Consider the following 12,942-nt stretch of genomic DNA (forward strand, 5'->3'; position numbering starts at 1 on the left):
TTCGCAGCTCTTTACAAGGGAGGGAAGACAATATAGTTACAATACAATTCAAAACAGGGGGGACTAGAGGGCCCTGCTCGTTAGAGCTTACAATCTAGAAGAGAGGGTCAAGTGAAACAAAAGGCAAGTGATGAGGAGAAATGTTCATGTCTCTTCTGCTTAAAACCCTTTCCCTCAGGGGTTGTATTTCCCCATCCCTGGGGGGGTGATTCAATTTTGAGTCTTGTGTTTAGAATCCTATTTATGCCGGCCGACCCCTCCTTACCTGATTATTGGAGACCTTATCGAACTCTAATTGACTATTGAACTGTCTCTCAGAAGCCAATTTTCTACAGTGTATAACTACAATCCCAGCTGGATAAGGATCTGTAGATATTAACAAGTACATCCCAACTTAACTTGGCCGGACTCTTCGGTTTAATCTTGTTGGCCTTTTCGATCACCCCCTTGATTTACCCTGTTTGCAAGCACCCTTGCAGAGTGATGAACCAGAGCTCCAGATGAAGCATACCTGCGAAACATGTCAGCCTAATTCACACTCCGTCTACTTGGGACATCTGTGACCACTCTTTTTACAATTTACCACTGTAGTGATGTCGCGAACCGAAAATTCGCTGTTCGCGAACGGCGAACGCGAACATCGGCGAATGTTCGCGGACCTGCGAACATTGCGAACCGCCATAGACTTTAATAGGCAGGCGAATTTTAAAACCCACAGGGACTCTTTCTGGCCACAATAGTGATGGAAAAGTTGTTTCAAGGGGACAAACACCTGGACTGTGGCATGCCGGAGAGGGATCACACAAAAAAAAGTTCTTAAAAATTTTAATTTTTTGATAGAGAGCCAATTATTGGAAAAATTAAAAAAAAATAAAAATAAAAAAATTCTTTGGATTTAGCATCTGGGGGGTCTAAAAAGTGTACCTGTGAAGTTTCAGCTCTGTAGCATGTCCAGAACCAGAAAAAAATACGAATTAGGGTTAGGGCTAGGGTTAGGGTTAGGGCTAGGGTTAGGGTTAGGGCTAGGGTTAGGGCTAGGGTTAGGGTTAGGGTTAGGGCTAGGGTTAGGGCTAGGGCTAGGGTTAGGGTTAGGGCTAGGGTTAGGGTTAGGGTTAGGGCTAGGGTTAGGGTTAGGTTTAGGTTTAGGGCTAGGGTTAGGGCTAGGGTTAGGTTTAGGGTTAGGGTTATTTTTATGGCTAGGCTTAGAGGGTTAGGGTTAAGGTTAGAGGGTTAGGGTTATGGTTAGAGGGTTAGGGTTAGGTTTAGTGTTGGGGCTAGGGTAGGGTTACGGTGAGATACTTAGGGTTAGAGTTAGTAGCCCTACCCCTACCCCTCTAACTCTAACCCTAAGCACTAAAAATAACCCTAACCTTAGCCCTGACCCTAACCCTAGCCCTAACCCTAACCCTAACCCTAACCCTAGCCCTAGCCCTAACCCTAATTCTATTTTTTTCTGGTTCTGGACATGCTACAGAGCTGAAACTTCACAGGTACACTTTTTAGACCCCCCAGACAATAAATCCAAATAAATTTTTTCTTTGTTAATTTTTTTTTTTTTCCAATAATTGGCTCTCTATCAAAAATGACAATTTTTAAGAACTTTTTTTGTGTGATTTAGTGTCTAGGGGGTCTAAAAAGTGTACCTGTGAAGTTTCAGCTCTGTAGCATGTCCAGAACCAGAAAAAAAAGATAATTTTTCAGTAGAGCAGGGATGGTGGGAACCCCTTTTACACCTATATGATCTTTTTTTTCTGGTTCTGGACATGCTACATATATATATATATATATATATATATATATATATATATATATATATATATATATATTAAAAAAAATACTCAAATACCAGCCCTCAAAGGGGCTTTTGGGGACAATATATATATATATATATATATATATCACAGAACAAAAAAAATTACACAAATACCAGCCCTCAAAAGGGCTTTTGGGGACAATAGATATATATATATATATATATATCAAAGAACAAAAAAATTACACAAATACCAGCCCTCAAAAGGGCTTTTTGGGGACAATAGATATATATATATATATATATATCCAAAAATAAAACTCAAATACCAGCCCTAGGAAGGGCTTTTTGGGGTGCTGTCCTTACAGCAGGAGTGTACCAAGAACACTGGCTAACAAGACCGGGAACACTGACTAACTGACCCTAGCTATAACAGCAGCAGCAGCACCAGCACTTTCCCTGCTCTCAGTAACACAGAAATGATCTAAAATGGATGCTGCCCTTGCTTATTTATAGGAGGTGGGAGGGTGTGGGAGGGAGGTATGCTGATTGGCTGGAAATGTGCCTGCTGACTGTGATGTTCAGGGTCAAAGTTTGCCTCAATGATGATGTATAGGAGGCGGACCGAACATCGCATATGTTCGCCCGCAGCGGCGAACGCGAACGTTCGAAGTTCGCCGGGAACCGTTCGCTGGCGAACCGTTCGGTACATCTCTATTTACCAGGAGGGGAAGTGGTATCTTTTATTCTCCCCTTTCCGTGGGGAACATAGAGTATGGTTATTGTCACAGATATTTACGCTTGCATTTTTCCAATGTGGTAGTTTGGAAATTACCTTTTTTTGTGTTGACGTTTTTTTTTTTTTTTTGTATGTGTTGGCCATTGTTGTCATTTGTATGTTTTATATTTTAAACATCTATAACAAATGTTATATTTTATATATCTGTGCCGTTAAAGTCCATGTTTCCTTGTTTTCAAATGGTTTTCCCTCAGGGGCGTGGCTGGCTGCAGTCTTAAATGGCCACTCACTGGAAGAGCTTCGCTCAGCAAGACAGCAATGGCAGCACCATAGAGACACCAGGGCACCCTCCACCACTCAGGAATCTCTCTGCCAACATCTGGAGACACCCCACACTAAATGCGTAAAAAAAACGTAACCCCTGATCTGCGCCGCAGAAACTGATGGATTTCTTCCCACCATTAGCAGCTCAGACTGCTCACAGTGCATAGTTGTCAGGCTAACAACAGAACCAGGGAATGGTGAGTCTTCTCCCCCTGACAGCCCCATCACCAGAAGTCCAGCCAAAGCTAAAAAAAACAAAAAATAGTAATGAGGATGGTTATACCTCTGCTCCCTTCACTCCCAGTGAATTTGCCACACTAGAGAACTTCCCTGTCCCTCCTCAGCCAATCTCCATTACAGATTTAATACATATGCTGATTTCTAAGGGACTCACTCCATGCTAATCCCTCAATGATTTACAGCAGATCTGAATTCATATGCATAAAAGATACAAAAGCTCTATAGTGCATTAACCAACTTACTACCCATACACAACATAACATGTAATCGACATTAAACAACCACCAGTCAGCAATATAGAGCTCTTTATATCTTTCCTGTATATGATTTCAGGTCTGGCTGCTGTGAATCATTGAGGGACTAGTGATCTGTGCATGTGACTGTGTGGGATCTGCTGGAGAAGGACTGATCATCTGAGGTCCATTCCAGTAGTATGCTAATTGCCCGTGGGATATTGTTATACAAAATGTGGCCTGCAGCCCAGGGCTTTAACCTCTGTAAGCCGGTTGAGTGCTCACATGGCTGGTGACGGTGTATGAAAGTAGCTGAAAAATAGCTTGCTGAAAATCTACCCCAATCTGTCTCACAAGGTGGATGACGGTGTATGGAAGTTGTAGCTAACAGATTGCAGAAGATCCACCCTGATCAGAAATATTTTGGGTGAACTCTGCTGATGTGAATTCAATGACAAATGTCACTGTTTTGCACATAGCACTTTTTATTTAATATTTTTTGCACAGATTATACAGTTTTTTTTATTTGATATATTTGTTAATATTATATTTGATATTGTCAAGAGGAAGATAGGAGACACCAGACCCAACAATGCAGATGAGCTGAAGGCCGCTATCAAAGCAGCCTGGGCTTCCATAACACCTCAGCAGTGCCACAGGCTGATCGCCTTCATGCTACGCTGCATTGATGCAGTATTTCATGCAAAAGGAGCCCCAACCAAGTATTGAGTGCATCCTATACTGTATATGGACATACTTTTCAGTAAGCCACATTTCTGTATTAAAAATCCTTTTTTTTTTTTTTTTTTTTTTTTTAGTCTTATGTAATATTTTAATTTTCTGAGATACTGAATTGTGGGGTTTCACTAGCTGTAAGCTATAATCATCAACATTAAAAGAAAGAAATGATTGAATATATATCACTCTGTGTGTCACACATCTATATAAAATATATTTTCACTTTTTGAATGAATTAAATTACTAAAATAAATTAACTTTTTGATTACATTCTAATTTTATGAGATGCACCTGTATGTTTTGCCCCATAGTGTTTAGCAATAGGAGGACATGGAGGAGAAGGGAAGGAGGGGAGTGTCATTTACCACTATGTATAGGCCCACATGTGACTCTATAGTCATGTGGGCTGCACAGATAAAAAAAGAGAGTAAATGAAGAGCTTAGAAAGAATTTTAAACAGTGCATGCTCAGTAGAGGACACCAGCTGGTCTATACAATCTCAACCTGCAGTGGGGATATAGGAAAGATGGGAGGGGCAGCTGAAGACAGGATCAAGCAGATACACTTCACTCTACACAAAACAAATGCTTTAGAGGCTTTGTGAGTATGAACACCTCTGTTATATAGCATGTAATTAGAGTTTTCATCGTTTGGGATTAATGACACATTAATACTCACTTGTCAAATTATTCTTACCAAATATCTGAGGCTTATAGTCAATTATTTTCAATGAATGATAATTCAGACACAGAGGCTTTGGAACACCCACAACACTTTTATGAGGAGAGTATTTTTGAAAAATTCTAAAAAAAATAAAATAAAACTCAGCAGTTTGACCAACTGATAAAATAAAAGAAGATTGCAATATAAAAGCACCCACACACCAATTATCAGCTGAACTTGGTATTTCTAGACAGGATCTGAAAAACCTTCTAATGTACCAAAACGAAAACTGCATAAAAATACTTAAAGCGGAGTTCCACCCTGGGAATACATTTTTTTTTTTTTTTCCAAAACGATTTATTGAAACAAAGAACATGGTAGTAAATCATACAAACAGTTGAACAATCCGATCAACATTCTCGGTGTTCAGGGTGTAAGTGAAGAAAAACAGGAACGCATATAACAGAATTTCACTTCCAAATAACAGAATTTAGAAAATTTTTGTATGAGTATGCATAACCTAACAGAAGGTGCGGGTGAGGAAGCATTTTTTGTTTCATCAAGTTGCTAGGTGAAAAGTATAATAGAGTTGCATATTCAGAGAAAAATTCAATTATTTGAATGATATAATTGAATTATGCAGAAGTTAGTTGTAGGCGATAGAGGGGAAAGGTTGGTTCCCAGCACCAACCTCTCCCATGTAATGAGAAGGATAAGGGTAGAGAAGGGGTATAGGTGAGGAATGAGGGGAGGGGGGGAGGGGGATTGAAATAATGGGAGTAGTGATTCAATATAAGAAGGTAAGGAGTTGTTATTAAGTTTGAGTAAATAGATTAAAGGGTTACAAGTTGCTGTATTTTAGGTGGAAAAGGGGTCATCATTTCATAATTGAGATGTACGTGTTTGATTCTCGGAATTTGTTCCAAGGATTCCAGGTGGAGGCATATTTGAATAGTGAGTCATGGGAGATGGCAATGAGCTCTTCCATCTCTGCCAGTTTGTTAATTTGCATGATCCAATCTTTAAGGGAGGGGACCTGAGGGGAGCCCCAGTGTCTTGGTATACATAACTTAGCTGCATTGACTAGGAACATACTTAAGGATTTGCAGTATTTTCTATTGGCGTGAGGTTGTAAATGGAATAGGTATGAGAGAGGTGAGTATGGTAGTGAAGTGAGCGTTATTTCATGAATAATGTTATGTGTTTGTTTCCAAAATGCTTGGATAACGGGGCAGTTCCACCAAATGTGAAGCAAACTCCCTTCATTTTCATGACAACGCCAACATTTGCTATCCATGTCCTTGTTCCAACGGTGAAGGAGAGAGGGTGTGCGATACCATCGTGATAGGAGCTTAAAGTTATTCTCCTGTGTGGAGACATTGACGGACCCCTTGTGGACAGCATAGAAAATCCTCGTCCACTGGGCATCTGATACAGTGGTTTGTAGATCGGTTGACCATGCTTCGCAAAAAAGGCTATCTCCTGGGATTGTGTTTTCCCAGAGGATGGAGTATAATTTCGATATTAGATGAGGTTTATGGTTCGGATCAAAACATAATTCTTCAAAAGATGATAATTTAATGGGTTTAATGATGTTTTTTAGGCTATGAAGCACAAAGTTTCTGATTTGGACATAATTCCAGAATGGGATCCCTGAAAAATGTGGGAGGGAAGTCAACTCCTCGTATGAGCGAATCTTCCCTTGGTTAAGAAAATGTATAATCCTAGTGTGGTCATTGAAAGAGTTGTGGGCGAAGCGCAAGTTTGTATGACCTGGCGGGAATTGTGGGTTGTGTAAAATGGGTGAAAGGGGACCCGGGACGGAGGTGATATTTTGAGTTCTGTAGATGTTATGGAAACATTTTAAGGTAGGACCTATCAGGGGGTGTTTAAGCGTGTTTGAGGGTATAGATTCAAAAGGACACCAAGGAAGGGTCGCCAAGGGAGAGTGAGAGAAGAAGTTTTCTAATGGCACCCAATCTTTCTCTCTGCCTCGGGTGTTCCATTCCACAATACGCTGTAAATGGCAAGCATATGCGTATTTTTGCAAATCAGGGATACCCAAGCCTCCTTTTAGTTTAGGTTTTGTGAGTTGTGTGAAATTGATTCTGGGAGGCCTGCGGTCCCATATAAAGGTTCTGCATTGGGAGCGTATTTGTTTAAAGAATTGTATCGGTATATGTATTGGGAGGGTTTGGAAAAGATAAAGAAATCTAGGAAGAATATTCATCTTGAAAATTGCAGCTCTCCCAAACCATGAGAAATGTGCTTTTTGCCAGGAGGATAGGTCTTGTTTAATATTTTTCATAAGGGTGACATAGTTTAGTTCAAATAATGTTGAGAGTCGTTTGGGAAGCTGTATTCCAAGATATGTGATGCAGTCAGAAGTCCATTTGAAACGAAAGTTTCTTTCACATTTCTTGACTAGGCTATTAGAGAGAGTAATGTTAAGGGCTTGGGATTTTGAATAATTAATTTTAAGGTTTGAAAGGTCACGGTATGTTTTGAGGGATTGTAGTAAGTGTGGGATAGAAATGTGAGGGTTGGAAAGGAAGAGAAGAATGTCATCAGCGAAAGCTGCAACTTTATAATGTTTGCCCTCTATCTCGATTCCTCTTATATTATCATTAGTACGTATGGAATTCAATAAAGGTTCTAATGTTAGAATAAATAGCAAGGGTGAAAGAGGGCAGCCCTGTCTCGTTCCATTTGTGATGGGGAAGGCGTCTGACAGGAGGCCATTTACTCTTACTCTGGCAGAGGGATTATGGTAAAGAGCTAGTATAAAGTTTAGGAGTCTGGGACCCAATCCCAGATTATTCAGTACCGCTCCTAGGTAGTCCCACGCCAGCCTGTCAAACGCCTTCTCCGCATCTAAGGACAAGAAAAAGCCCTGTTTTTTATGGGAGGTCAGATAGTGGTGAATATTTATCGCTTTTATAGTGTTATCCCTTGCTTCTCTTCCCGGGATAAAGCCAACTTGGTCGGGAGAACAGCGGGAAGGGATGAAGGGAAGTAGCCTATTTGCTAAGATCTTCGCATAAATCTTTAGGTCTACGTTAAGTAGAGAAATGGGTCTAAAGTTAGATGGTTGGGAGTTATCTTTTCCTGGTTTGGGGATTACTGTGACGTGTGCTTCTAAAAGTGATGGGTTATCATATTTAGATGAGGCAAGGGAATTGAAGGCTCGGAGAAAAGGGTCTACCAAAGTGTTTGCAAAGGTTTTGTAGTACACTAATGGTAGTCCATCGGGTCCTGGACTTTTACCCAGCTTCATCTGTTTGATCACAGTGTTGAATTCATCAGGCGTAAGAGGTCCGTCAATGTCTCCAGCTTGCTCCGGGGAGAGAGCAAGTAAGCCGTTTTTACACAGGAAATCCTTAAACAATTGTGTTTTGTCTGGGGGATGTGAGTTGTGAGTGGAAGGATCATTCAGGTTGTACAACTTGGTGTAGTACTTTGCGAATTCTTTAGCTATATCTTCATTTGTATTGAGCTTCCCACCTTGTGTAGAATTTAGGGAATGGACTATATGTGAGCTTTTTTTGGAGGCCAAGGCTCTGGCTAGGTATTTGCTACTTTTGTTACCGAATTCATAGAATAATTTCTGGGATAGGGTGAATCTTTTTCTGAATTTTTTGTTAAATTCGTTTCTCAGTAATTGTCTTATTTCTTCTAGTTCAGAAAGAGTGGATTGGGCTTTTGATTTCTTGTGTGATGCTTCTAGAGAGCTTATTTTTTGTAATAAAGAGTTGATATAGTTTTGATGTGTCCTCTTACGTTGTGCTGAAAGCTTGAGGAATAGTCCTCTGAGATTGCATTTATGAGCTTGCCATTGTGATAAAGGAGAGGAGTCAGGGGTATCATTGAGATGGAAGAATTCTGAGATTTGGGTAGAAATTTTATCTGTATTTTTGGAATCGGCTAGTAATGTGGGGTCTAGTCTCCAAGTTTTGGAGAATTGATTAGTGTTTGGAAGAGTTATTTTCAGTGTGATTGGGTGATGGTCTGATATAAACATGGGTTCGATGGAGGTACTGTCAATAAAAGGGATATCTTTTTGGGAGATGAAGAAATAATCTATTCTGGAGTATCTATTGTGAGGGGCTGAAAAAAATGTAAAATCTTTGGTGTTGGGGTGTGTGATTCGCCATGTGTCATGTAGAGTGAGTTCCTGCAACTGCAGCTTGATTCTACGCAAAGCCGCAAATGGCAAAGAAGCTGTTCCCGTGGAGGTGTCCTCAAGCGGGTTAAGGGCCACATTGAAGTCACCTCCCAAGATCACCACTCCCTCTTGGAAGGCCACAAGGGAAGCAGACGTATCCCTAAAAAAGGAAACTTGCGCTTTATTTGGGCTGTAAATGTTAGCGATTGTTATTGGGGTTTGCCAGACATGTCCTTTAATAAAAAGGTATCTACCCTCTGGATCAATTAAAGTGTCGGAGATTTTAAGGGGCAATGATTTGGACACGAGGATAGACACCCCCTTGGTTTTGGCCAAGGGATTTGTTGCATGTATCATAGTAGGAAAATCTGTTGAATGAATTTTGGGGATCTTGTCAGATCGGAAGTGCGTTTCTTGTAGTAGAATCACGTCCGCTTTAAGTTTTTTCATGGACAGCAAGAGTTGGGATCTTTTCTCAGGAATGTTGAGACCCTTGGTATTGAGTGAGACACATTTCAAGGTGGCGGGTCTGAATATTGTGTCACCTTGTGAGTTAGATTTACATGTAGGAGCCATCTGATTAGGTTAATTTATATCTATTTGTTGGGAAATTTATGATTCACTACTCTTTAATTATTCGTTGAGCATGAGATTTAGACGTACGGAGAAGGAGAGGAGGATCAGAGAGGGGGGAGGTAGGCGGGAAATATAGGAATTAGGAGAAGTAGTCTGACAGTGTTCGTAGACCAGCTACAGCACTAATAAAGGTCAGTTAGTGTAGTTCAAGAATGTCTTGAACTGGTTAGGTGTGTGGAAGGATTAGGAAGGTGACACTATAGTTTTGATGTCAATAAGGCCTAAGAGAGTTTAAGGCAGTGTCCGCCCTGCAACTCCCGTAATTATAGCCAATATTATTATGCAGTTTGACTGCCAGGGTTGAATAAATCATTGTGTTTGAGTTAGAGTGAGGATAACTGGACCGGATACAAAGGATTATCGAGTTGAATGTGTAAGAGTGGTATACACCTACATTGTAAGAACGTGAGGACGAGTATTTGTAAGTATAGAGTGGTAGGACTAGTATGATTGTAACTTTAAATGCAAACTGGAAGGAGAACAACAAAGTATATGTCAATATCTGTTCTCCAAAGCCGCAATGTTAGGATCACGGCCTGCAGAACAGGCATGTGTAACATGAAAAGCAGAAACATACCTTCAAGTAGAATGAACTGGACAAAGTGTAACAGTCAAGCATATATGAAAGTGGGTTACTCGTAATTCCACATCGCCATCTAGTGGATAAATTCCAGAGCAGTTCCTAGAAAATATTGTTAGTCCAACCATACATATTATAGTTAGAAAGAGCATGAATGAAACAGACAATACAATGACCCGATAACTATAAACCTTACGGGAACAAAAACTTGTATTGAAGAGAGCCAGGTGTCCGCCTGAGACCCAAACTGTCTAAACATGAGAAATTCGCTCCTTATTTACTGATACATATATATATATATATATATATATATATATATATATATATATTTTTTTTTTTTCTATCAGCATGAGCTGTGAGTTAGGTAATGTTGTCTAAATGCCTAGAGTAATACATCTGGTAGGCATATTTATAAGAATCGTGGGTAGAAGCCCAGCAATAGAGTGTATCACTTTTGAAATGGACAACAGAGGTCTGTATTGGGTATTTCTAATAATTAAGACGTTAAAGGAGATTTAGATTTCTGAGAAGCAACTAGAGTCGAAAACAGACACCCGCTCTATCAGAATTCAGTAAGATTAGGTTAAAGAAAAGTGTTTTGCTGTGGTGATTATTCTGTTCTTGGCTTCCTATGGACCGGTGAAGAAGGAGCGCCGCTTCTCCCTGGGGAACTGTGATTCATCAGGGAGGGTGATCTATGAGGTGCATTTTTCCTGCGTCTGGAGGCTCTTGCAAAATCTTGAGGGAGAGTATCCATGGCTTCTTCATGACGGGGTCTCTGCGGAGGGGAAGAGAAGTTCCAATCCGGGATGTGAACTAGAGGAATGCGTAGCGAATCGCAAAAGGCTGGTATATCTTCAGGGAAGCGAAGCTGTGCTGTGTGCCCCCCCCTGGTACCTGCCGAAAGGCAGAATGGGAATTTCCATTTATAGGGTATGTCTTTGTCTCTCAGAATATCAAGGAGGGGGCGTAGGGATTTTCGCTTTTGCAAAGTGATCTGCGACAGATCTTGGAACAATTTAATCTCAGCTCCCTGAAAGGTGATCCTGCCCCGAAGCCTGGCTTTGTTCAGGATTTCTTCTTTTAATTGGAAATTCACCACACAACCTATTATGTCTCTAGGTGGGTCTCCTTCTCTACCTCTGGGTCTGAGGGCCCTGTGCAGTCTTTCCATCTCGATTTCTGAATCATGTGGTCTTTCTAACAGATCGTTAAAAATGAATAAGACAGATCTCATGAGATTAGGGGTTTCAATGGATTCTGGAAGGCCTCTTATTCTTATGTTATGCCTTCTGCCCCTGTTTTCCAAATCTTCCAAGTGTCTATTCATTTCTCTTAGCTGAACTGAGTGGGAAGTAAGGGCTTTTTGTGCATCATCTATTTCAGATTCGTGGCGGTCCGTAAGGTCTTCCACCTCATCCAATCTGCTGGTAACATTCTGCATATCTCTGCGGAGCTCCGCTATGGCAGAATTAAAGGAGGATTTGATGTCATCCGCAAGTATTCTCAGGTCATCTAAACATAGAGCCCTGGATGAGTTGTTGGCATTGGGAGGGTAGATGGCAGCGGGGGAATGAGAGTCATTAGGTGGATGGACGATGGCGGATGGATGGGTGATAGTGGGTGTACTAATGGCGGCAGGTGTATAGTTGGAAGCGGATGGATGGGTGACAATAGGAGGAAGGATGGCATCAGATGGGTTGCTGGCGGTGGATGAGGTATGGGGAGAGTCAGATTGGCTTAGAATGCAGGTGGAGGCAGACATTTTGTTACCTGAGGTTTGTGATGAAGATGGAGTCTCTTTCTGGTGTACTCTGAAGATCTCCGCAAACTGTTTCTCCTTGTGTGCGTCTGGGTCTCTGGGTGAACGAGATCGGCTGGTGGATGATGTTCGGTCCGCTTTCCCCTTGAGTGATGTGGTCATTGTGGCCTGGAGTGTGCTGTTGGGAGAGCAGGGCGGCAGTGCACGGTCCCTAGGTAGTCATCTGGTCCTTTATACCTTTTTTCCTTAAAATCCTGGCTGGTTCGGCTTCCCCACTGATAGGATGGTGATAGTCACTGGTGTTTCGTCTCCTGGTGTGGGGATCCGAGGCGGATGCGGCCGGATGCCACTTTAGGAAAGGTCGCGGCTTCACTCGCGACTAGGCCGCGGCCATATGTCTGTGAATGGGTGCCTTTTTCCTGGAAATTTTGTGCCTCCCGGGACCTCTGGACGTCGGGTGGCAGATGGGGGTGAAGTATTTCCCTCTATGGGGTAAATAGAATGAGGATGGCAGCGGATACGTGATAGAAGCCGGCGGAGCTCTGTACTCTGTAGTTTTTATTTAGTCCCACAAAATATAGGCATCCACTGATGCCTAAGCTCTTTTAGTATACCTGGGGCGAGTGTCAGGGCTCCGGATGTTATCCTGCAGTTCGATTATGCCGGATTGTTACTAGGCCGCAATGGAGCCGGGACCTGTAGTAGGCCGCGATCCCGCCACTCCGATCCGCGGAGCTCCGGGGATAAACCGGGGGTATCGGCCGATACCTTGTCCTCCGCTGAGGCAGGGGAGACGACTTTTGGGGTGATCTGTCCCTTTTGAGAGGCTAGATGGGGTTACTTTGGCTCTGTATGGTCTGACTAGGCCTCGAATGCAATTCCTCTCCCGCTGGCTCGATCGTCAAAATACCGGGCTTAGCAGGTCCCCAGAGGTCCGTGCAGGCTGATGCCGGTGCTGATGGGTCTCGGGGATGTGTTATTTGGGTGGATTGCAAAGGATTAGAAGGCTGAGTAGCGGAGCTCCTTTCTCAGCCGTCCGTACCGTTCCGCTTCCGGCCACGCCCTCCACATTTTTTAATAAAAATACCCCCGGGACAGTCAGGGCTAGT

This window comes from Pelophylax lessonae (assembly GCF_965119305.1).
Source record: "Pelophylax lessonae genome assembly, chromosome: 13".
NCBI classification, from domain to species: domain Eukaryota; kingdom Metazoa; phylum Chordata; class Amphibia; order Anura; family Ranidae; genus Pelophylax; species Pelophylax lessonae.